Genomic DNA, 25373 nt, shown 5'->3' with positions numbered 1-25373 from the left:
ACCTTCCAACTCCTATCTTGGGAAATCCATTGACTGCCTCCTCTTCCTCACACTGACCTGCAGCCATGGGCTTTGAGAAGGTGCTGCCTTGTGCTTATATCATGTTTGCTGCATCCAGGTTTCCCTTAAATGTTAATTCCTAGCGATTGGAAAGGACCTTAATCTTCCCTTTCAAGCACCTCACTGATATTTTTATCTCCTCTACAACATCCCCACCAAGTGGCCATTCTGGCTTTGCTCGAACACCTCAGGGATAGGACACTCACCCCTCCGTAGCAAAGCTGCTGCCTCTCAGGAAAGCTGTGAGAGAGGGAAACTTCACCGTGTGGAGTTTCCGAAATGTCCATCTTTCAACTGGACCCTCAGCACCTAGGCTATTCCCGCCCCTATGAAGGGCGGGGATCTCTTATCCACTGCGGAACATCACCACATTGTCTGGCACATAGTAGGTGCTCCATGATCGTTAAACGCGTTAACAAATTCAGTCAACAGTTACTGAGTATCTAGCCAGGCCACGCATCGTGCTGGAATCACAGGGCGCCCTCAGACAGGAACAAGTCCTGGTGATACAGACTCTGGCACCACAACAGCCTGCCTGGTTGTGCTCAGCTGAAGTTCAGACTCTCAGCTTGTAGAACAAATGGCCCGCCTTGTCCCAGAAGACCAGGAGGGGCTGTTTGATTCTGTAAAGATGACAGAGGGACTAGCTGGGTAGCCAAGCCCAGGGTGGGTAGGAGCCGAACAGAGGACATGCTGTTGAGAGGTGGTGGTGCAGGGCTTAACCAGATGCTGGCATCACTCAGTAGCCGAGCGGCAACAAGTTCCTCGACACCCCTGGATTTGGGTTTCCTCCTCTGTAACGCAGGGTGAGGATGATAATTCTGACCTCCCAGGGTTGCTGTGAGGACTGAGTTAAGAAAGGTGCTTGGAATATTAGCTGTCATTATCTTCACACCATGAACTGCTCCAGAGACACCTGTGAAGAAGAGCCAATGGCTTTCCCTGCCAGATTTTTGCTCCCATCACTGAACAGCTGGACCAGACCCACCACACCTGTGTGGGTAACCAAACTGCCCCCATGGTGGGCCCCCCTGGGGTCCCCCATGTGTTCTCTCTCCTTCCCACCCCAAACAATTTGGTTCAAGTCCCTACCATGGGATGAGCACTGTGCTGTAAATGTCTGTGAATATTTTCTTGTATTTATTTCATATTAATTAGCTAAGCCTTGCTATCCCCATTTTACAGACCAAGAAACTGAGGCTCAGAGAAGTAAGGATCTACAACTCATCCATTACAGAATGGGAATTCCATCTTGGAGGTACCTGCTCCACAGGCTGTATCCCCTCCACTATCCTGTGCTTTCTAAAACATGGGGGAGGCCTTACATCATGAAGCAATAGTTGGATGTGTCAGGACATGTCCCACCAGAAAGGTGAATTTCTCACAGCCACAGAGGAGGCCACAGGGGGAAAGGCACATCCCTTCTGCCTCTACATTGAGGAAACACGGAGGTGATGCTGAAGCCAAGAGCTCACGAGGCCGCAGTGAATCCAGGGTCACTCGGCGGCCCCCGGCGTCCTGCCTGGAAGCAGGACCAGGTTGACAACTGGTGCCTGATCCTGGTTCCAGGCCACCATCACATAAATGGCATTCTGAGCGTGTGGATCCACTCACACCAGCTTCAACCCCTCCCCTCTCGCCAAGCAGCCGCACACCACCATCACCAATTCTTGCTTCATCCACAAGGTCAGAAACAGGACACAGATGGGAAAAAAGAGAGGCAGGGAAACCAGCTGGGGGGCTTTTGCATGTGTCCAGATAAAGATGAGATGAACCAGAAAAGGGGCCTTGGATTTGGAGAGGAAGGAACAGCCAAGATAGTATGACTGTGAGAGTGGCCTGCAGTGACAACAGCTTGTAGGTCACAGCCGTTGTTGGGACATGGTTACAGGCAGCTTCTTAAAGATGCTCACGGTGACCCTAGCAGCCTGGTGATCATGCATTTGGTATTCATGCCATACCCCCACTTCATTGTGGGCTGGACCTAGTGACTCGCTTCTAACAAATGAAACACAGCAACAGTTTGGGGCTGTCACTTTCGAGATTAGGTGATAAAGACCCCCTCCTCCATCTTCCCTGCCTTCTCTGTCTTTCTCACTCACTCTGAGCGAAGGCAGCATATTAGCTGCTCTCACAGAGAGGCCCACATGGCAAGGAATGGAGAGAGACCTTAGGTCAATACTCAGCATGGAACTGAATCCTAGCAACAACGATGTGAGTGAACTTGGAAGTGGCTTTTCCTCCAGTTGAGTCTAGAGCTACCTGCAGCCGCCACTGACATTTTGAAGTATTATCAGAAACACTGAGCCAGGGGACCCAGCTAAGCCGCTCCTGGATCCTTCTCCCAAAGAAACTGAGCTAATAAATGTTTGTTGTTTTAAGCTGTTGAGTTTTATTACCTAGACACGGAGAACCAATACAGAGAAATGAGCAAACTACCGCTTCTCGATACACCAGGAGATTGGAGTGACCAATCCATCAGAGGCTCATGGCGAAGGACAGAGAGGAGTCCGTGATGGTGCCTGTGTTCTTATCATGAGAAATTATATCAATGTCACTGTCATTTACTGAGTCTGGGAACCCAGGTGGTGGAACGAGTGTTGAAGACAAGAAACCCAAATGAGCTTTGGCCACATTAAGTATAAAATGCCTCTGAGACAGGCAAATGGGTGAGTCCAGAACGCAGTTAAATTTACGACACTGGAGTGCAGAAGGAAAATCTTGGCAGGAGATAACCGTCTGAGAGTCATCACGCCCCTCCCTCTGGAGCCATTTGGAGTAAGTGTATTCCCTCTCTCGTGTGACAGTTTCCGAAGTATTTTAAAAGAGTTCTCATGTCCCCCGTGAGTCTGGCATGTCTGCTTTCTCCCACTTTTTCTCCGATAAGTTGGTTCTGAGCACCCAGCCTGCTCTGAACATCTCAGAAGTGAATTTTATTTCACCTGCTCTATTTACCACTGAACGACTACGGGCAAGTTCTTTAACTTGTGGTTTCCTGTAAACTTCCTTAATTTTCTGTAGAAAGCGGCTTGTGAGGAGGATGGCCGTAGCGCGTACACAGTCGTGGACACGATGGAGCAGCCGCAGGCTTCGGGCACGTGCACACTCTGAAATAGGAAATCTGAAAGCTGTATTCCCATGGCCAACCACTCTCCTGGGTTGTTTAAAATTAACAAAAGATAATACTCATACCCCTTCATTTTGCAGCTCCTTCAGAAGGCTACAGAAATGTATTCACAACCCTTACAAAGCTGGGAGAAGCGAATGAAGAAATCCCACCGAACCCTGCCTGACTCTGAATTGACTAAGACACGTCACTGCATCTGAGCAGCTGTGGCAGATAACCTTCAACACCACTAATCACGAGTAATAAAGCCACCGGTCCCCACCCCCCCCAAAAAAAGGCAGGAATTGAAAGGCTTCAGAGATCAATAAAGCACACATCAGAAGCAGGAACTGTTGGGTTTGGACATTGAACACCACACAGGGGATGGCTCTGCTGCCTGCTCTCCTCTCTGTGTTCTCCCTGGCCGGGCATTAGAGGTCTCCAGGCAAGGGGTCGGGGGCAGCTGGCAGTGGTTCCCTGAATGCCAGCTCTTGGTGCTCCCAGGAGCTAACATGGCAGTGAGAGAGAAGGACCGAGCACGTGCCACCAAGGTCCCCTGGTGTGGTAGAAAGGGCAAGGTCCTGCAGTCACAGTCCTGAGTGTGAATCTCCACTCTGTGTCTAGCTCACCATGGGATCTTTGGGGGACTAAATTCTAACTCTCTGTGAGATGGATCAGTCATAGTCACCCCATATCTGTTGCTGTGAGGGTAAAATGGATCTGTAAAAGCATCGGACACATAGTGGGTACCTAAATGTCTGACCAAGTCAGAAAGCAGTCATGAAGAAAGGCAGAATGTGACTAAGGCATAAGAGGGGACACGAAGAGGTTACAGCTGTGATCCCACAGTCCGCTCTGCGGTAGCCAACATCCCAGAGTTCCCGTACCCGCACCGATTCCACCCTCACACGTTTACCAGGGTTGGGCTGTGTGACCAGGGGAGCACGGGCAAGACGGTGTGTTACTTCTGAGACGGGGTCGTGGAAAGCTGCGTTTTGCGCTTTGGCTCTCTCCCTCCCTTGGATCACTTGCCCTGGGTTAGGAGTATGTGAGTGAGTGTATTTGAGGAATGACAAGAGTACCAGTAGCTGTGAAAGGCAATAACCTGGAAGAACAACAACAGGGGGTGAGGTCAGTGGCCCAAATGTAAAGGCTTTTTTAGGCCACAGGAAGGTTTTGGCTTTTACTGTGAATGATATGAAAGCCGAATGAAAGGTTTGGGGCAGAGAAGTGACATGACTGTGACTTGAATTGTTAAAAAAAAAAATCACTCCAGCTGTCAGGTTAAGACTAGACTGCAAGGGAACAAGGCCTCGTGCCGGGAGACTGGTTCAGGGATCCAGTGGCAGATGCTAGTGGCTTAGATTGGGGTAACAGCAGCAGCAGTAGTGAGAAGTGGTAGGATTCAGGACGTATTTTGAAAGAGAAATAACAAGATCTGTTGGTTGGGTGCAGAATATAGAAGAAAGACAGCGAAGACAACTCCAAGGTTTTCAGCCAAAGCAATTGGGAGAACAGACTTGTCACTTACTGAAATGGAGGAAACTGTGGGAGGAGCAGACTGGGGGAGGAAGAAACCTCCAGCTGGATTTTGATCCAAGTAATGAGAAGCCTGTTACACGTCTATATGGAAATGGTGACTGGTCAGTCAACACGGAACTGCAGCTCGGAGAAGAGATCCAAGTGGGACTGCTCAATTTCGGTGCCCTCCACCACCATTTAAACCACGAGACTGGGTGAGATCCCCTAAGTAGTGGAGATGAATGAAGAAGAAGCAGTGAAGGGGCTACCAGGAACGTGGTATCCTGGAGAATAACTGAAGAAAAAAGCGCTTTGAGGAGGGTAAGGTGATCAGCTGTGTCAAATGCTGCTGGTAAATAAGAGGATGGCTGAGAACTGGCCATTGGACTTGGGAACAGGGAGGTCACTGGTGACCTTGACCAGAGCTGTCTCAGTGGAATGATGGAAATGAAAGCCTAATGGGATCAGCGTTAACAGAGAATAAGAGGAGAGGAGGTGGGATGAGCGTGGCCGTCCCTCAATCCCAGGCATCTACTGTGGGCACCCACTGGTTCACTGACGTAACCCAGGTGGGCACAGAGGCCACTTTCCCCTTCGCTGTCGGGATAAAGCTCAGGACAGAGGAATAGCTTCTCATCAGTAGATGGAGAGGCTTTTTGGGGTCATCAAGAGACCAGAGAAGAAACTGACATAGGCACCATACACAGTTGCGTGCCGGACTGGCAGGGGGTCCATAGCAGAGACAGGGAACCTACATGGCCATTCATCGGAAGGGTCCCAGGAGTTTATAAGGAACCAGCAACATGGGGCTTGGGCCTCAGCTGAGCAGAAACATGTAAACTCTAATTATGGAAACTCCCCTCACTCACGGATGTGACCCAAGAAATGGGTGTACACATGGGAAAATGTAGTTAATTTAACTTAAAGAGGAAAAATCTGTATCATAGGTATGGCATTATATAAATTTTTTTAATTCCAAGAATAAAGACACTAATGAAACTTAGCAAAATGTAAAACAATGACAGCGTTAAAGCAACTGAATCACAAGTGAGTTCTTATTTTCTCTATTTCGAAATTTGTAGTAGAGTACTTAGATAGCTTTTACAACACACACACACACACGCACACACACACACACACACACACAAATTAAGAGGATAATAATCCAAGCCTTTCTCTGAGAGTTGTTTTGAAGATTATAATAATGACTAATATTTGAATAGCTCACAAAGTGCTGTTCACACAAGTAATCTCGTTTAATCTTCATAACCAACATGCTTTCTCTTCACACTTTGCAAAAGCTTTTATCATTGCACTTAGCAAACTGTGTTGCAATGATCTGTTTATATATCTTTTTCCCACTCTAGACTGAATTACCCCAAAGATAACAGTCATGTCTTTTCATCCTTTTCCCTGACAACACAGGGCCTGGTACATGATAGAAGTTCCATAAATGTTTGGGAATGTGTGGGTAATGACTGGAAAGATGGATGGTTGGAAGGATGGATGGATGGATGGATAGATGGATGGTTGGCTGAGTAGATGGACAGGGATCAAGGGATCAGAGATCACTACTTTAGACGTAAGCACTTGACTGTCCCCAAATCACACAGGTACCCTTGATGCCTATGGACTAAGCCAACCACCACTCCATCCCCCCAAACTAAATATTTTTGAAGCCTCATGTCTAATTAACGCTCTCCCTATCTCACATTTCCGGTCATCTTGGTCAGTCTTCCCTCTCGGCCGTCTTCTCCCAGCCTTACATTCCCATGCTGCTCTGTGCTTCCACTTCCCTGCCCTGTCCCCACAATGCTCTCCCCTTACCCAAACCTTTTCCCCAGAAGTCAGAGGCCTCTGAACCATGAAAAACACAGTCATGTCTTCAGACTCTCCTACTCTGCACTGAAGCAGCCTAGCCCTCACCTGTGGCCCCACTTCCCCTTCTCTGGGGAGCTTCCGTTTTCCCCCATCTCTAAGGCATCTTTGCAGGACGCCTGTGGGTTAGGTATTTCTTGTAGTGCCGGCATCACCCCGGGGGCTGCACTTGCCAGTGTGTTATCTATTTGAGCAGTTACCTCCTCATTACACAGAAGCTGTGCACACAAAGCCAGATTTCCTGTGTAGATGCTTCCGTCTCGTTCACAGATCTGGGAAGACTTTTGCATTTAGATGTTTGCAAGAAACATGACACACACAGCATATGCATCAGGACAATTTAAATTGCAAGTGACAGAAAGCCAGCTCAAATGGGCTTCAGTTAAAATAAAATATGTACATTGGTTCCTGAGACTCAGAAAGCCCGACTGTGGCTCAGGCGCCAGATCATCAGGGCTGATTTGCCTTCTTCCTCAGTCAGGCTCTTTCTCTGTGGTGGGCAAGATGACCCCTGGCCACTGCAGCCTCATTTACTCCTCTGTGGTCCACTGTCTAAAAGAAAGGGGGTTCTTTTGGGGGCATCAATCACGTAGAAGAGCTCTCAATGACGCTAGACTGCATCACATTTCTGAGTTCAACAGGAACAGAGTGTTGCCCCAAAAGAAGCGTATACGTTTGGAACAGTGGTGGTGTTTGGTGTTAGTACCTTGAGGACCCCTCAAGGTAATGTACACTCTAAGACAATGTACACTCTACATTTAAGCCAGGTCTGCATCATCTCAAAACAAGTCAGTCACAGACTGGCTACCCACACACCAAATAACTGATCCTTCAACGCTGACACCTGCAGCAATTTCCACCTTGCTAAGAATTCACAGCACCTAAACGGAACATGACAAGACATCGGATTTGTCCTGTGATGGGAAATTTACATATAAAGTTATTAGCCACAGTTTCCTCCAGGGAGAAAAAATGAGAGTAGGAGGGGTAGCGTTGGAAAGGAAATGGATGGGGGTTTTTTTCATCTTATTTTTTTAAATTTATTGTTGTTCAGCTACAGCTGTCCTACCTTGTTCCCCCTTGCTCACCCCAACACCGTCCCCCCAACTCCCACAGTCAATCCCCCTGCCCTTGTCCGTACCTGTAAGTCTTCTGTTCGTATTTCTTTGCCTGCCCCTCCCATTCTTTCCCCTCTTAACCCCTGCCCTTCTCCCCTCTGGTCACTGTCAGTTTGAATTTGCTGGTTTTGTTCTTGTATATATTTTTATGTCCTGCTTGGTGTTTTTACAAAGTGTGTGAAGGAACTGAAGAGCCCCTCATACAGGACAGAGAATGAAGATGCAGGAGCGTGATTCAGAGAGAGACCGGAGAAAGAAGAGGAAGAGACAAAGTTTCCTGGGAGACCTGCTCAGAGCTGCGGGACCTCACCCGCGCCCCGTGCTCTTGGGGAAGCAAACGCAGCAGGAGGCAAACAAAGAACGGTGACATCTGTGGTCCCTGCCCAGAGCTAAAGAGCTGGCACAGAGCTGAGGGAAATTGTTGTTTTTATTAGTGCTGTATTTGCCTACTGTTTAAATTCGCACTCTGGTGTATCAGGAATTAATTCAAACGTGGAAATTACATTCATTTCCCGGGAACAGTATGCTGATAAATTGAAAGTTAAATTGGGTCCAAAGTCTGTTCTATCTTTAAAAAAAAAAATGTCACAGACAGATCTCAGAAAAAAACAGACCAGCATTAAAACCAGAAAACGCCAAGTTGGGAATTAATTTTCCCTCCAAACTCGATAATTCCTGAATTACCATGGATATAAGCTCCAATCAAATTACCAACCTTGTCTAGACAGAATGAGATGATAAAAAGCCAAAAACCGGGCCACACGTCAAGATGGGTGAATGATGGCGTACAATGTTGGTATATTTTAGAAGGGGGAAATTAATTGACATATCTGAGTGTCGCTAAAGCTGTCACTGGTGAGAAATGAGGTCACTAAATCTGAGAGTGTGCCCATGATTTGGGAGCCAAATCGCCACGGAACATAAGAAGAGAGGACAGCATACCTCGTCTGTGTGTGGGATCGAATCAGCTTCGCCCGGAGAACACAATGGCATGTGCTGAGAACGACTATGTTTAAAGATCGTCAATACTGTATATTTGAGGATCATGTTTCGTTTGAAGAGTCTAGAGAAATTGAGAGAACAGAGTTTTGAGACTACCCAACGGTAGAGAATTTGACACTAACCTGAGTGGATTTGATTCCCTAAAGCAGAGCTTTGGTCCTTGTCTCAGTCCCCCATGGATGTGGGAACAGAGAGGCAAATAAACAAGTGTTTAACATTCCTGACTAGACCAAACCTCTGTGCATTATTCAGGATGCAGCTGCTCAGAGGGAAAATTACATACAACATCTTTCCGCCCAAAGAGCAGGGACGTGTGATCTTCTAGATCGACCCAGTGGCACCTCCCCTTTTTTATTTTGTTAGCAATAAGTCCATCCAAAGAGTTTTTATACTGGATTTGCCCAAAGAACCCAGGACAGCAGGAGACATCTCAGAACTGAAGGCAAAGAACAATGACATTAAATTGGTGATTACAAATCAGCTCAAGGTGTTTAAAACGAGCACTACTCAGACAGAGACAAATGGCGTATGATTTCGCTCACATGTGGACTATCACGGACAAAATAAACAAGATAGAAACAGACTCCTGGATACAGAGAACAGACTGACAGCTGTCAGAGGGGAGGGGGAGGGGGAAGATGGCTGAAAAAAGGCGAAGGAATTAAGCAGCACAAATTGGTGGTTACAGAATAGCCACAGAGATGCAGACTTCAGCCTAGGGATACAGTCGATGATATCAAGATACACAGGCACGGGCCCAGGTGGGCACCTGAAGCAGCGGGGCGGGGTTGGGGTGCAGCCACTATGTGAAGTACGTGGTTTCCTAACCACTTTGCTGTACATCTGACACTAACACAAAATAATAGGGAATGTAAACTGTAATTTTAAAAAATGTTTGATTAATAAAAAATTTAAAAAGAACCACTCTTGGGCAGGACAAAAGGGCCATTTTTCCCAGCTTCCCCCACCCCCATCCCATTGTCAAATAACCTCAAACAGAATTTTGCATTATTATCTCCAACTGATTGATAATGTATCCAGGAGCAAAGCAAATGGACAAATGTGAAATGTAGATCATACAGTTTAATCTTTTGTCCCATTACCAGGCCTCACCACCTGCAATGCACTATGAGTGAATCCTATAATTAATTAGGTGGTAAAGAACATAATTATGTTTTATTCTTTGGGTGCTAAAGTGTTCATTTATTTAATGTAATCCTCTTTGAAGATCTATAAATTTGTATCATGTTTGAGCAGGTAGGTTTTGGGGGTCTTGTTTGTTCACTTTTGTTTTGAGCCTTAACATATAGAGGAAAAAAATAAAGTTCTGTTCTCTTTCCATCTCTGAAAAGCCATGGCCACCAACCAGGATAACAACTGAGACAGTTAATATAATAGAAAGATGTGGGGTGGGTGAGAATAGGGAGTGGTGGGGACTGTAGCAGATAAGAGCCCACATTGATTCCCCACTGAGAAGGGGCAGTAGCTGTTCAGCACCTGCCAAATGCTGCCATGTGGACATTCAGGCCCAGGGCTACTAGAACTTTGGATATTTTCAAGAGAAGCCACAAATCCAGATATTCAATAAACTATCCCAATATTTAAAGGCTGTCTGATTTTTTTTTTATTTGCACTCTTTATATCCAACAAAACATATCTGTCATCCAGAGTTAGCCTATGGGTCACTAGTTTGTACTCGGATATACTTCAAGGTAAAAGTCTAGTTGCACGAGGCCTTTCAAGGGCCCCAGCAATGTGGTGGTGACCCCCAGGACAACACAGTCAGGACCTGTCCGTGGGTCCCTGTGCAAGCATGAGTAGGGACCAGACCTGGTGAGAGGGTCCAGAGGCATTTTCTTCAGGACAGAGGTGCAGCTGCTGTTACTGGGGTGCATGGGCTCCACATTATTGGGGCTCGTGCTGTGTCAAGGGGGTGGATGTTCCCATTACAGGCCCCTCACAAGCCGGAGAACTTTGCCTTCTGGAAATCATCAACTTTAATCATCTAAAGTTATCCAAAGAAAAGAGGTAACAAGTAGATTCTAAATCACTTAACTGTAGAAATTATTCTTTGTAAATTGAGATAAGTGGGGATGCTGAATGCAGGAACCACAAAAAAATGCAGAACCGGGCCTCGGTAAAATAGTAACAGACAAAAAGCTGTTACGATTTCAAGGAGTTGAGTATGTCAATTTGTCTATTTAACAACATAGTTACTGGGCAACAGATACCATCACACACTCTGCTAAGAGGTATATGGGCAAATGTTATATAATCTTTGCCACAACCCTGTGTCTTAGTTTGGGTTCTTGCAGAATCGCGATCTGAGACAAAAATTTGAGTGAAAGTGTTTATTCCAGAGGAGATGGCAAGAGACACTGGTAGGGGAAGCGAGACAGAGAAAGGAAGGAATCAGAAAAGGTGTATCATCACAAGCAGTTACCACTGTGGGAAATTGGATCTCGGTACCACCAGGGAGCTCCAAAATACTGTGCAGATTATGCACTTCAATTACCCTTCCCTCCTCCTACCCTTCAAGGAGGGAAGGAGCCGGGACGTTTACGCAGCTCCCTTTAGTCCCTGCTCTCATTTCCGGCTGCTGAGCCCGTGAGCAGCACAGTCTTTGGCAGCATGAACAGCCCCCCGGAAAAGAAATGCAGGTGCTGGCAATAAAAAGTTAAGTCACCATGCACAGGGATAGTAAGATCCAAAGAGATATGGGGGGAGCACAAAAAGTGTCTACTGCAGCCCTTACAGTAGATTGTACCCCACTTTACAAATGAGGAGACATGTGGGGTTCACTCTTCCAGTGGAAAACACTGCCCCGAATTGCCCACTTGGAAGCATGCTGGTCAGGAACATGCAGACAAGACTCCTTCAAGAGACAGGGACTTGGAGGACACCAATGGTCAGCCCCTTGGACAGCCAGAGGAGGAGGCCCCTGGTTTAAGTACCAGCAATGCACCGGCAGGCATCAGCCTCCAGAGCTTTGGTGCCGTGAGGCCTATGCAGTTTGGGCATCATCAGAGATGAGAGACATCACAGTGAGCAGAGACAGGAAAGGACGAAAATGACAAATACCATGTGCTAATCAAAAGGGCCGTTGTGCCGGACTCAGGAAGCGAGCTAGCCCTGGAGACTTCTGACACCTCTTCATGAAAAAGTGTATCTCCTTGCTCCATTTGTAACAACTTAGAGTAACCCGATTCTTATCTATAAGTGGCAGGAATTAAAACATCGAAGGTACCTTGGGCTTCAGAAATACTTTCCCTCCCTCCACTGAAGGTTGCACCAATAATTTATGGTGGCATTAGATCAATTACCAAACTATTAAATGTCAGTTACCATCTTTGGAAACTGAATACGAAATGAACCAACTAGCACTGTCTTGTTATAACCCCATTGTGTATAAGAACTAGGTTTAAATGCTTAAAGAATGTATGAAAATATAATCACCAAGTTGTTGCTCTTGTAAAGGTGATTAATAACCATATCATTGACTTTTCTACTGTGTGCTTCAGTTATTGAACCAGACTGTTTCTGATGAGTTCTCTTCTCTATGGCTTTTTTTTTTGCACTTTTATAGTATTTATGATTACTACGTACCTGCTTCCTTGTTAGGAACTGAACATTTGTGTCCCCCAGTTTTCATAGATCGAAGCCCTAACCCCCAATGTGATGGTATTTGGAGGTGGAGCCTTTGGAAGGTATGGGTTTAGACAAGGTCATGAGGGTAGAGCCAGCCCTCACAATGGATTCCGTGTCCTTACAAGAAGAGGAAGGGCTATGAGAGCTAGCCCCCACTCCCTACCTGTCTGTCTATCTATCTACCTCTACATGGGTGCACCATGGAAAATCCAGGTGAGCACATGGGAGAAGGCAGCCATCAACAAGCCAGGAAGAGAGCTCCCAAATCTTCCAGCACCTTGATCTTGGGCTTCCAGCCTCCAGAACTATGAGAAATAAATGTCTGTTGGTTAAGCCAGCCAGGCCATGGCACCTTGTTATAGCAGCCTGAGTGACTAAGACATTCCCCCTGCTAGACTCTAAAATCCTTGGGAATTGGACACTGCCATTATTCACTCTTTTTTAAATTTTTTAAATGCTTTACTTATTTATCTTTAGAGGGGAAGGGAAGGAGAGAGGGAGAGAAATATCCATGTATAGTTGCCTTTCATGCGTCCCCTCCTGGGAACTGGCCTGCAACCCAGGCATGTGCCCTGACTGGGAATAGAACCGCAATCCTCTGGTTCACAGGCCCACACTCAATCCACTGAGCTACACCAGCCAGGGCCATTATTCACTCTTTATTTCTAGGACTTGGGGAAGAGCCTGGCACCTGCCAGGTGCTTATGAATGAATAAAGGAACCTACCTTGTGGCTGAACACAATTTTTGTCTTTATTTGGGGGATACAAAACAGAACTGAATGATCGTATTCAGAAAAAATAGATGAGGTCACACTTTGGGTCTACCACTCATTAACTGAGCGACCAAGATCAAGCCACGTGACCTCTTCTGAATACCAGCGTCTTAATTGTAAAGTGACGGTTATCCTAGTTTGGATTCCTCGAAGTGATCCTTGAGATGAGGACTTGGATGCAAGTGTGTGTTGTGACAGTTCAAGGGTTGACAGGTTCGTGGTATTTGCACACATGGAAGAATATTCACAGTGCCATTGGGATGTCTGGTGTGCCTTTATTCACAGCTGGGCGAGCCACGCACGCTACGAGCCTCGCATGCTCCTGCATGTCTCTGTGTAGCACATGTCATGGCCCTTGCTTCCCAGTGTGGCACCCAGCAGGGAGCCTCCAGCCCCTTTTTAAATACTAGAACAAACAAAGCCAGCGAAATGCCAGAAAAATATGCAACCTACTATAATTCTGCGTATGCGAACCTACTTCATGTTATGGGAACAGTTTATCAGACCCAGTCTCAAGGCTATGAGAACACTGCTTATCAGGCCCCTTCAAGGCCATGGAAACACTGCTTCCCTTAGTTATGCAGACACCAGGGTGAGGAAGCCAGACTGCCTGGACTTACCCTGCAAGGTGGTTCTCTGTGGTGGGTGAGGAAGTAGAGAGAGTGTCCCAGACAAGCATGTGTTAATGAGCAGCTTACTGCTGTGGGCGACCAGGGCACAATCCCACAGGGCGAGCTCTGAGAGATGGTGTAAAACACGCCCCCAAAATCTTCGCACAGGCCAGAGGTGGGACAGGTTACCTGACTCCGTTCTCTCAGTGGTTAAGGGCTACCCAGAGGCCTTTAATTCTACTTTCGGGTTCTATCCACGTGCAGTAGAGCAAGTTTCCACGGTGCCAGATAAAATCCTCTGGAGAATTAGGGAGGCCGTTGAGCCAGAGAACTGTTGTATGGATAGAAATCACAACTGCAGGTGAATTCAGGTGGATCGGGGTGAGACTAGGCGGGGCATCCCCAGAATCTGCTACAAGAACAACACCTATACCATATGACCACCTCACAAAGAAGTCGGGAGTATTAAATGAGAAAATGTACTCATATAGAGGGCACCACCCACAGTGCCTGGTCCATGAAAACTCCCTACAAATTTTTGGGGTGGTGATTGCAGTGATTTTTCTTGTTAAATGTGGCGGTAAAAATTTTAACTCATGGGGAGAATGCTTGAATTTACCAGTCAGTGCCACGATGCTGCTGTCTGTTCTGAAGCAAGGTTTTTGTGGGACCCTGAATTATAGCAGAGAAGAAAATATGGTCACTGCCCCCACACACCTCATATTCTATGTGGGACAGCCAGACACCAGAGGAAATGTGAGGCCCTGCCTCACTTCATCTTTTTGGCTGGACTTAATCTTTCTCGTGGCATCAGGGGAAAAGGAAAGCCATCAACGTGCACACATTTCATTACTCCCTAAACTAATATACAAACTACAGCATCACCTCTACAAAACCTTGTGCCACGTGCATGGCTTCTATGCATTAATCTCTGCCCTTGCCTATAAATATGTTTATTCTAAGTATGTTTATTCTTTTTCCTCCTAACCACTATTACCCATCAACAGTGTCCCCATTTGTGTTCCCAGAAGCATACACTGAGAGACTTCAAGGACAAGGAGTTCATTTGAAAGATGAATTCAGGAAACTCTAATAGGGAAGTGGGAATGAGAGACAGGAAAAAGAAGATAACCAGTGTAGGGTGCATCATCCACCAATCATCACTGTGAGCTACGGGGCCTTAGTCGTACTGGAAACTCTGAGTCTCTGGAGAACAAGCACCTTAGAATGATCCCATCTAAGAGATGAGGAATCCTGAGTATTTAATATACTGACTCCCATTAGGCACTGATTGAAGGTTGCTTCCAAGGCTGCTAGATATCTGGCTCTTCTAGCCTGCTGACCTTCGCCAGCAGAGTGGGCCCTGGCTGCCAGAGAAAGCCTCAGGCAGTTAGAAGTGGGGGCAGAAAGGAGGCTCAATTGAAAGCTGTTGAGTAGGCTCATGTCACAAAGACACAGAGAGGAGATTCACTCCACAATGTGAGGCCGGGGACCGTGTCTCCCTTTTTTATCAAAGATCCCCATTCCTAACACATTCCCTGGCGTGCAGTAAGCATTCAAGAAATACCTTGGGATGCATGGATGCATGGATGCATGGATGGGTACATGGATGCATGAATGCATGGATGGATGGCATTTGCACTGAGTCTTAAAGAATGAGTAGGAGTTCACTGGGCCCTTCAGGATAAAGAAAGAGCAAACTTACAAGTATAACATTGTGCAAAAACATGCCTCTGTGTGAGGAAGCTCTCAGAGCAACACATTACTTTGTTTCAAATCTACTGCAGTTTAGACCTATAGCTCCTTCTCTGCCTTCTTGTATCTTCCACTCTCTGGCCCTGTTTTTTCCTTTTGAAACAAACAAAAAATTCTCTTTCATATCACGATCCTTCAGGTACTCGATAACATGTCCCCTTTTCCCAAACTCTCATACATCTCTGGTCTCTTGTGAATGCCCCAGACTGAAGAGTTTCATCCAGCTCTTATTTGACCAAGTGACATTAGGCTTGGGGTTCTCAGATCAAGTGTATGGGACACAATATTCTGTAGTGACTCTGGTGTCCTCCAGATCTGGGTTCACACTTTGACGCTCACTACCAGTTGTGTGACTTGAGGTGAGAAACTTACTTTCCCAGAACCACACTCTCTTCCCCTGTAAAGTGAACATTATTATGCTTATCTCACTGGAAGCTACAGTGGGCACTTAATACAGTTTATTCTCTTTCATTGAACTTACCGACCTTTTGTTCACTGTGGGGCTGCAGAGTCACATTCCTCTGCCCCACCACCACCACCCCACCCCACCCCCAGAACTAGGAGCTTTCAATCTAGAACAAGGATGAGACCAGAAAGATACCCACATCACCCAGGCCACGGCCCAGAGAATCTGGTCTACTCTGGGCCTTCCTCCCTCCCCTCCAGCAGCCAGTGAAGTAGCCATCTTTGCTCCCACCAAGGCGGGAATAAGTACCGCTTACTCGTTCACCTGCTGAGCAAAGGGACTGATTACCCAAGAAAGGGAAGTGCCACCCACAGACATCAATACAGATGCGGCTTTGGAAAGGTTGGCAGGCTGCACAGGATTAGATATTGATCTCACTTGTTTTCCCGGTTATTGCTCTGTTTGCCACCTGTGGAAGCCACTTCTAATCTCCTCCTAATACCAAACAAGACAAGAGAGCTCGGCCCAGGGCAGACTCGGTGCACAATGACTGTAGAGCCTGACAGGATTCCCGGTACTCGTGTCCAGAAAAACCAGGAACACAGGTCCCCCAACGCTACATGGCAGCACGGGATTGAGCAGAAGATTAAAACCGACTGGACGCGCAGACGGAACCTGGTGTGAAGCCCAGACTTCATACCTGCCCCTTGGAATTCTGAGATGTCCGGGAAAACAATCAGGAGGGGAGAAGGCATTGACGTAAATGTCTATTGATGCTCTAGGAATCCTATGAATGGAAGTTTAGGGCATAAAAATAAGAGCCTGGGTTAAAACCTACATGGAAATAGTAAGAGAACAGTGAGAGAGCATTGTTTTGCCCAATAAATTGGAAAAGGCTTCTTTAATGACAATATTTTGAGTGATGGCAAGTGTTCAAGGAACTGGAAGGCATGAATAATTTTTCCAGAGGGCAACTGACAACGCACTTCAAAAGCTGGACAATTCATCATACCCTTTGCACCAGTTACTCTACTTCTAGAAATTGATCTGGAAAATGTAACTAAGAGTGTGCACAAGGCTTTGCTACAAATTAAAAGGCACATGCCCCTCCCCATCCTCACACAGACTGAGACAGAGGGCAGGCTGGCTGTGCAGCTCGGTGGGGTGGGCACTGTGATGCGCTGTTCCAGGACGCTGTGGAGGGGAGGGCCTAGACCTGCTGCGGAGAAAATCGTACCAAGGCCAAGAGACGCTAGGCTAGTCAATAAACCCTGGCCATCACTGCGTTAGGACCATGGAGAAGACTGCATCCTGGGCCTAGAGATGTTGCTCTGTCAAAGGGGACACAGGCAATGAAATGGGTAAGTGTGCCATCGGTTAGAAGAGTAACCGTGGAAAGTCAAGTCAAGGTGGGTGGAGGCAGAGACCAAGGCGGTTCATTCCACACAGTGAGTCAGGGTTGTGACTCATGAACTGAGTCACCACCATGGGTAGGATTTAGCAAAGAAGACAAACGGGGGAGGAACATTCAAAGGTATAAGAAAGCATTCATGGAAGTGTGTAGGGATGGGCAAGAGATGAGAGGCGCCTTTGCAGAGCAGAACATCATAAGATCACAAGGGTCCTTATGAGCCCCGGAGAAGAGCCTGGATCACGACAACCCAGGGGCGACTCCAGCACAAGGAGATTCGGAAGCCAAAGCAGTGGCTCACGTGTTCCTTTAAAAACGAAGTCCAGGCCTTGAACTTTTGACCCAGGTCTTCTTTCTGCCTGTCCCCACATGACATCTCTTCATAAAATAAAATTTATTCAAAAGATCAAACTCTGAAAAATACATGTGGAATATCTCTTGCATCCAGAACTATTTGAGACTGCTCTAATTAGAAAACACCAGCTCTTAGCAATCTTGTTGACTTCTATCATCCTTTGCAGACAGAGGCCCTTCTCAGACCAGCATTCTGTACGAGACACCATCACTGAGCCCATTTACCCTGACTGTTGTTACACACTCTTTACAGAAATCTGTAACGTCTTGAACAGAAATCTGATGAGACAACCTTTTCAAGAAATCTAGTAATACAACATACGATTGTTTGCAGTGTTCGCTGCCTTTTCCTCTGTGGAAAGAAATCAGCGATGGGCTCCGTAAGATTAGCATTCGTGTCTGCTTATCTGTGCTTGTCTAGAGCCAGTCCCTAAAACCAATGTGAGCCTTGGCGTTGGTGGCAGGTATCTTGACAGGGAAGATGCGATTTTCAGCGTGGGATAAAACAGGATGCGTTCTAGCCATCTTTCTTTTTAACTGGCATTTCAGTCATTCAGATCTGCTTTGGGTTGAGAGAGACACATCTACCGGCTAGAGAAAGGAAAAAGAGATAACAGCCTCTTTGACATTGGTGACATGGTGTCATTGTCACCTACTAAAACAGTCCTATTGAACAACCGTCCCTGTTAGGAAGCCACTGGCAGAAGAAATAAGTTAAGACCAATGATTCCCAAGCCAAAGCCCCTCTTTTGGCAGCTGCTTCCCAATATTATCTACTCCCAGTGACACTCATTAGAGCAAGGGACCACGGCTGTGTCCCTCCCTGGGTCCACGTCCTATTTCAATGTGCATTTGAAGCTCTACCATCAAGAGGTAGAGTCCATTATTTCAAAAGTTGTTTATTAAATTTTATTTGTATTGTTTACGGTGTTACAGTTGTTCCCGATTTTTCTCCCTTTCCCCACCTCCACGCAGCCCCACCCTCTGCCCTCCCCAAGCCAATCCCCCCCTGGTCCCTATCCACAGGTTGAGCATAGATCTTCTTTGGTTTATCCCCCCACCACCTTTCATCCTGCCCCGCCCCCCCTTTCGGGACCTGTCAGCCTGTTGGCCTCTGATCAAAAGAATGAGGGAGGGGAGCTCGGGTGTCAGTGGAGTTTCCATGAGAACCCTGACTTCCACCCCCACTATTAATAAGAATCCCTCTCCCTGCCCCTGATGAGGTGGTATCAGGGGAAGTCAGCTAAAACACAGTTCAGGAAGATCCCGTGTCTCATAGGACACACAATGTCCCAGTTTCAATAGAAAATAACTCCTCGCACCAGAACTGAGGATGCTCTCGAGCCGAAAGATGACAGACAATCAATGCCAACAGTGAGATGACAGAGGCCTCAGAATTATCTGGTAAGAATGTTAAAGCAACCATCACGAATGCTTCAGTGAGAAACTGGGAGCATGCTTAAAACAAGTGAAGAAACAAAAGTCCCAGCAAAAAAAATAATAAAGCAAACAAAGAAGCAAATGGTGATTTTCAAACCTGAAAACCACAATAACTGAAAATTTAAAAAACCCAATAGATAGGCTCAACAACAGAAGAGAAGGGAGGTGAGAATTAGTGAACCTAAACATATAAAAACAGAAATCATCCAAGACAGACCTCAGAAAAACAAATAAACTGGGAGAGAAGGAGGCTCAGAGGCTCGGGGACCCTAACAAACAATCTGACATTCATAGTATTGGAGTCCGGGAAAGAAGGGGAAAGAGCAGGGAAAACACATAAACCCACAGATTCAGGAAGCTGAGTGATCCGCAAACAGTTTGAATGACAATTTGAAATCCAATGGTTTCTCCTTAACAGCGGAAGCCAGAGGAGGGGGCATGTTTTTCAAGCACTGAAAGATTTTTATCCGGTGAACCTACACCTCAAGAATGAAGGAAATACCAAGATTTCTTACATAAAGGAAAACTAAAAATTTCTCTCCAGCAGATCTACCCAAAAAAGAATAGCTAAAGGAAGTTCTGTAAATAGAAATGAAATGATAAAAGAGGAAATCTTGGAACGTCAGGAAGGAAGAAATGATGTGGCCAATTACAGTGGACTTCCCTTCCCCCCTTGCGTTTTCCAATTATGTTTGATGGTTGAAGGACAAATTATAACAAAACAAGAACAAGACTTGTATGACAAAAAACTGTGAACCCCCCGATGCAGGAAATCAAGGAAGACCTAAATATATGAAAAGATACATCATGTTGGATTGGAAGACTCAACACAGTAAAGATGTTAATTCTCCCCAAATTGATATACAGGCTTAATGTAATTTCTACCAAAACCCCAGCAAGATTTTTTTGTATATATAGACAAGATTATTCTAAAATGTATACGAAAACACAATGTTGTAATAACTAAAACAATTTAAAAAAGAAGACTAAAATGGGGTGTAAGGCTTATTATCCAGTTAGTCATCAAGACTATGTGGTATTGGGACTTCCGCCAAGATGGAGGCGTAGGTGGAAACCCTGTGCCTTTTCGCACAACCGAGTTTAAAAACAACAAAGTTTTAGCAATACAAATGCAGCCAAAACACAGTAAATTGAACTATATGGAAGTCTGACAACAACTAACCTTTCAGCCAGACCCAGCCAGACCGGTAAGAGGGGTGAAGCCAGCAGCGGAGCGGGATCGGGCAGGAAAAATCCACCAGATCGACCCGGCGCATGACCCAGCGCGCAGGCAGCTGTGGGCAGATCCCAGGTGTGGAGTACCAGTCGGACCCACTGAGGGGGGACCACAGTCACACATTCGAGCACAGATAAACCAGCGAGGGATCCAGCAATGAGACAGACCGCACAGGCCCCAGCGGCGGGAAGCAGCTGAGGGGACCGCTATCTCTGACCCCGCCCCCATATACAGCGTCACAAACCAGCGACCTGGGTGGCCCCGCCCAGGTGAACACCTAAGCCTCCGTTCCTCATACGTAACAGGCGCAGACAGATCAAAATATTATGGCTCAGGAAGAACTCAAAGCCCCAGAGCCCATAACTCTAAGCGACAAAGAAATAGCAAAACTTTCAGATGCACTGTTCAAAACACTGGTGATCAGGATGCTCACAGAACTGGTTGATTTTAGCCACAAATTAGAGGAACATATGAGGGCTAAACTAATTAAAATGAAGGGAAATGCACAGGAAACCAATAGTGATGGAAAGGAAACTGGGACTCAAATCAAGGGAGTGGACCAGAAGGAAGAAAAAAATGACCAAACAGACAAGAATGAAGAAACAAGAATTCAAAAAAATGAGGAGAGGCTTAGGAACCTCCAGGACATCTTTAAATGCTCCAACATCCGAGTTATAGGGGTACCAGAAGGGGAAGAGGAACAGCCACGAGTGGAACATTTATTTGAACAAATAATAAAGGAGAATTTCCCCAATCTGGCAAAGGAAATAGACTTCCAGGAAGTCCAGGAAGCTCAGAGAGTCCCAAAGAAGTTGGACCCAAGAAGGAACACACCAAGGCACATCATAATTACATTAGCCAAGATTAAAATGAAGGAGAGAATCCTAGAAGCAGCAAGAGCTAAGGGGACAGTCGCCTACAAAGGAGTTCCCATCAGACTGTCAGTGGATTTCTCAAAAGAGACCCTACAGGCAAGAAGGGGCTGGAAAGAGGTATTCCAAGTCATGAAATCTAAAGACCTACATCCAAGATTGCTCTATCCAGCAAAACCTTCATTTAGAATGGAAGGACAGATAAAGTGCTTCTCAGATAAGATCAAATTCAAGAAGTTCATCATCACCAAGCCCTTATTATATGAAATGTTAAAGGGACTTATCTAAGAAAAAGAAGATCAAAAAGATGAACAGTGAAAGGGCAGCAAACTCACAGTTATCAACAATCACACCTAAAACAAAAGCAAACTAAAAGGACAGCTAGATCAGGAGTGGAAACATAGAAATGAAGATCTCAAGGAGGGTTAGCTACAGGGGAGTGGGAGGAGAAGAAGGGGGAGAAGGTACAGAAAATAAGTAGCATAGACAGTAGATAGAAAATAGATGGGGGGCAAGAAAAGCATGGGAAATATAGAATCTAAAGGACTTGAGACACATGGTCATAACTAAAGGGGGGGAATGGTGGGGGAAGGGTGTGCAGGGTGGAGGGGAATGAAGGGGAGGAAATAGAACAACTGTAATGGCATAATCAATAAAATATATTTTAAAAAAAAGACTATGTGGTATTGGCAAAGGGGCAGACAACACAGAAGAAAGGTCGAACCAAGGACACAAAATCACACCCACACAATGGGGACTCACTGTCACTGGACAGAGTGCAAAAGCAACTCGGCGGAAGAAATAACAAAGTTATAAAACAAAGAACAAGCTTTTAACTCATGCAACGACCTGAAATAATCTTCAGGGAATTGTGCTGAGTGAAAAAAAAATATAGCCAGTCCCGAAGGGTCACATAACTCACAGTTCCATTGTTAAAGGGGCAACGATTATAGAAGTGGAGAACAGAGGGGTGGTTATCAGGGACTAAGATGGGGGTAAGGAGAAGAGGAAAGTGGATGTGGTTCTAAAATAGATGGATCTTTGCCACAATGCTCATGTTCTATATGTTCACTGTATTGACAACAGCATCTGGGTTGTAGTATTACACCACAGTTCTGCAAAAAGGTATTACCCTCGGTGGAAACTGGCACATGGATCTCTCTGTATCATTTCTTGCAAATGTATATAAATCTATAATTATCTCAAAATAAAAATTTTCATTTTAAAAAGTACAATAAAGGAGGTGGCAGAAGTGGTATTGTACTGATATCAAGCCAAGGTCTCCAGACACCTTCACAGTTCCCTATCTGGAATCCAACCCAGTACACCCTGTGACCAGCCTCTGTTGGCCTGCTGGGGGATGAGGGACAAAATAAAACAAGGCAACCCATCCCAACCGAAACGACCCTAGACCAGCCAGCTCCGGGCCAACGTGAGTGAAATGCAGACACACGACCAAGCCCAGCAGAGATGAGAAGAAATGCCCAGCTGGGCCCTGCAGACCAGCAAATAGTGAGCTAAGTAAAAGGCTGATGGTTGTAGACACTGAAGTGTTAGGGGGTTTGTTATATAGTAAAGGCTGATACAAGCCAAGACATTTCCATAGTTTGAAACCAATTTCTCTTAGGAGCTTCCCCACACAGTTATTTTGTTTCAAGTTAGATGTTTTGCAATCTCTTACATTTGAGTTTGCCATTTAATATGGATCATTATTTAAATCATCTAGGCTAAAATGTATAAGGGCGGTGTAAGACCCTTGATCCTGCTCATAGGTAGGTGCCAGGCTGTCCTCATTAGGGTGGAGGGATGGCCTCGTATTCAGGCGTAGGTCCTTGATAAGATCCTCCACGTTCATTCGAGGTCGCCTCTGCTGCCCCAGCCCAGCAGACGCTCAAAAGAACACAGCTGGGCCTTTAATGAGCTTCTTAGAAGAGCTGCTTCCCAGATAATTGACCTCCAGCTCACTGCCACTCGGTGTTCATCAAGAGCTCCACATTTGTGGAGCAGTGTCTGAAAGCTGTGTCACCCTTCTGTCCCTCCAGGTACTCTAAGTGCGGTCCTTGAGTTGGGCCACGTCATCAGAGAACAAAAGAACCACACGGTTCTGGCCCTCCTGGAATAGCTTTCACGGAACTGAGCTTTGGCATTCAGCCACTTCCCTGTCTTATGGGACTTGAGAAAAAGCCCCATGAAGCCCAATATTGTCTTTGCTCTGGTGATAGGGCTAAGATTCTTGTCCACCATGAAAGCCTATAGGAGAACTCTTATGTGTGTGTGTGTTTATGTGTTCTGATTATCCGAAGGAGCTGCGTAACTCTCCTAAGCAGCCGGTTGATGTATCCTACATGGCCCCTGTGAATCATGTCGCTGGCACTCCTTTCCACTCCTCTGGGCAGCTTGGAGCCAACCTGAGCGGTTGAGACGCCTGTAGAACAGTCTGTGGCTCAGACCGAGGCATCATCAGACTCCAGCAGGGGCCCTTCTCACCGGCAGCTTCGCTGCCTGAGGTGCATGCCAGGGCCGAGCCGATAGCCTGGACCAGGAGACCTTCGAGTCTGCCCCAGAGCCTGGCAGAGCTGTGAGTTGCCACCCGGGCCTAAGTTTTTAAATTCAGCCTCGTTCAGCAAGTGAGTTCACCGCCAAGCAAATCAGCCAGGGAGTTCCAGGCATGGAGGACAGGGACAGGGGAAGAGAAATTAGCGAGTGGGTAGCCCCTCCATATGACAGGAACTATGTACCTGCTGTTTATTATCCTCAAAACAAGCCTGAGAGATGGAAATTATTGTATGCATTATCCAGAGGAGGAGAAAGAGGGTTAGAGACACAGTGACTCATCTAGAATTCACACCACCGATCAGCAGCCTAGCCAGGAGGCAAACCTGAGTCTAATTCTGAAGTCCATGTTCTGTCCTGCAGACAAGAGTGGACAATTCTTCATGGCCCGTGACCCAATCCAGTCTGCCCACTGTTTTCAAATAAAGTTTTACTGGTGCTCAGTCACACTGTTGGTTTATGTATTGTCTGTGGCCACTTTCACACTACGCAGGAGACTTGAGTCATGGAAACAGAGACCACATGGCCCACAAAGCTAAAATCTTTACCTCTGTTCCTTTACAGGGAACATTTGCCGACCCTGCTCTAGACAAAGAGGGAAAAAAACTCTAGAGAAATGACCCCTCTGTCTTAAAGAGGGGCCATCAGAATCTCCTTCAGAAAAAGGCTAGCGCTTCTCAGAAATGCAGATGTCCAAGCCCCCTGGTGCCTACTACGTTAGGCCCAAATCTGTACTTTTAATACACTCTGCATCGCCACCAAGTGCTTCTGACAGCCGCTGAAGTTTATGAACACAGCCCAGCCCAGGGATTTAACGTCCCCAACTGGCCTCAGCCTGACTGCTGGTGTGCAAATTGGGGAGGCAGAGGCAGGCCACTCCACATCAGTAGGTGGGGTGGCAGGTTTAATAAGCAAGGGGACTCACATCTGAGGCTTGTCTTGAGCAGTCACAAAGCGAGTAGATCTCCACAGCCACCTGCCAGAACCTTAAAAGTTTATATAGAGGCCTTCATGGGGTTCAGTCATGCTCACTGGCCAGATGGTCCCCACAGCACCTGACTCTCTCAGGGCTGCGTCCTTGAAGCAGCCCCAGCTGTGGAAATGGAGGGCAGAGTGCACATCCCAAGGACAGGGGAACAGGGAGGGGCCTCCAATTGCCTGGGGCCACCTCACGGGTCAGACAGCAGTCGCATGGTCTTCCTGACCTCCTGCAACTCCACAGAACTTTTCATCTGCCCGTGACTGTTGTGTCAGCAAAAAAACAAAATAAAGTCAACTTCTAATAGTACCAGAAATGGGGCCTGGAATCAGGTTAGTGCTTGCTTGGCCTGCACGACCACAGAGGTAGTGGGGTCTGGGCCCCCCATACCTGTGGACCTGTGGGGGGCAGGAGCAGAGGAGCTTGTCCAGCAAGGCCAGAGAGAAAGGGGGAGGGTCGGCCCCCAAGGGCTGGCACATGTGTGGGGGTCAAGGCGAAGGAGCCAGGCTGAATAATCAGGAGATCAGCCACACGCAGAATTGAGGAAGGAAGTACTAGATCGTGCCCCGTGGAAGCTGTCGGAGAGGGAGATACAACGCAGAAAGGAGGGAGGCTGAAACCAGAGACATCGGCGTGAACACACACTTT

The sequence above is a fragment of the Artibeus jamaicensis genome, unplaced genomic scaffold (genome assembly GCF_021234435.1).
Source record: "Artibeus jamaicensis isolate MK-2021 breed Jamaican fruit bat unplaced genomic scaffold, CSHL_Jam_final contig_685, whole genome shotgun sequence".
NCBI classification, from domain to species: domain Eukaryota; kingdom Metazoa; phylum Chordata; class Mammalia; order Chiroptera; family Phyllostomidae; genus Artibeus; species Artibeus jamaicensis.
This window is presented reverse-complemented; position numbering follows the sequence as displayed.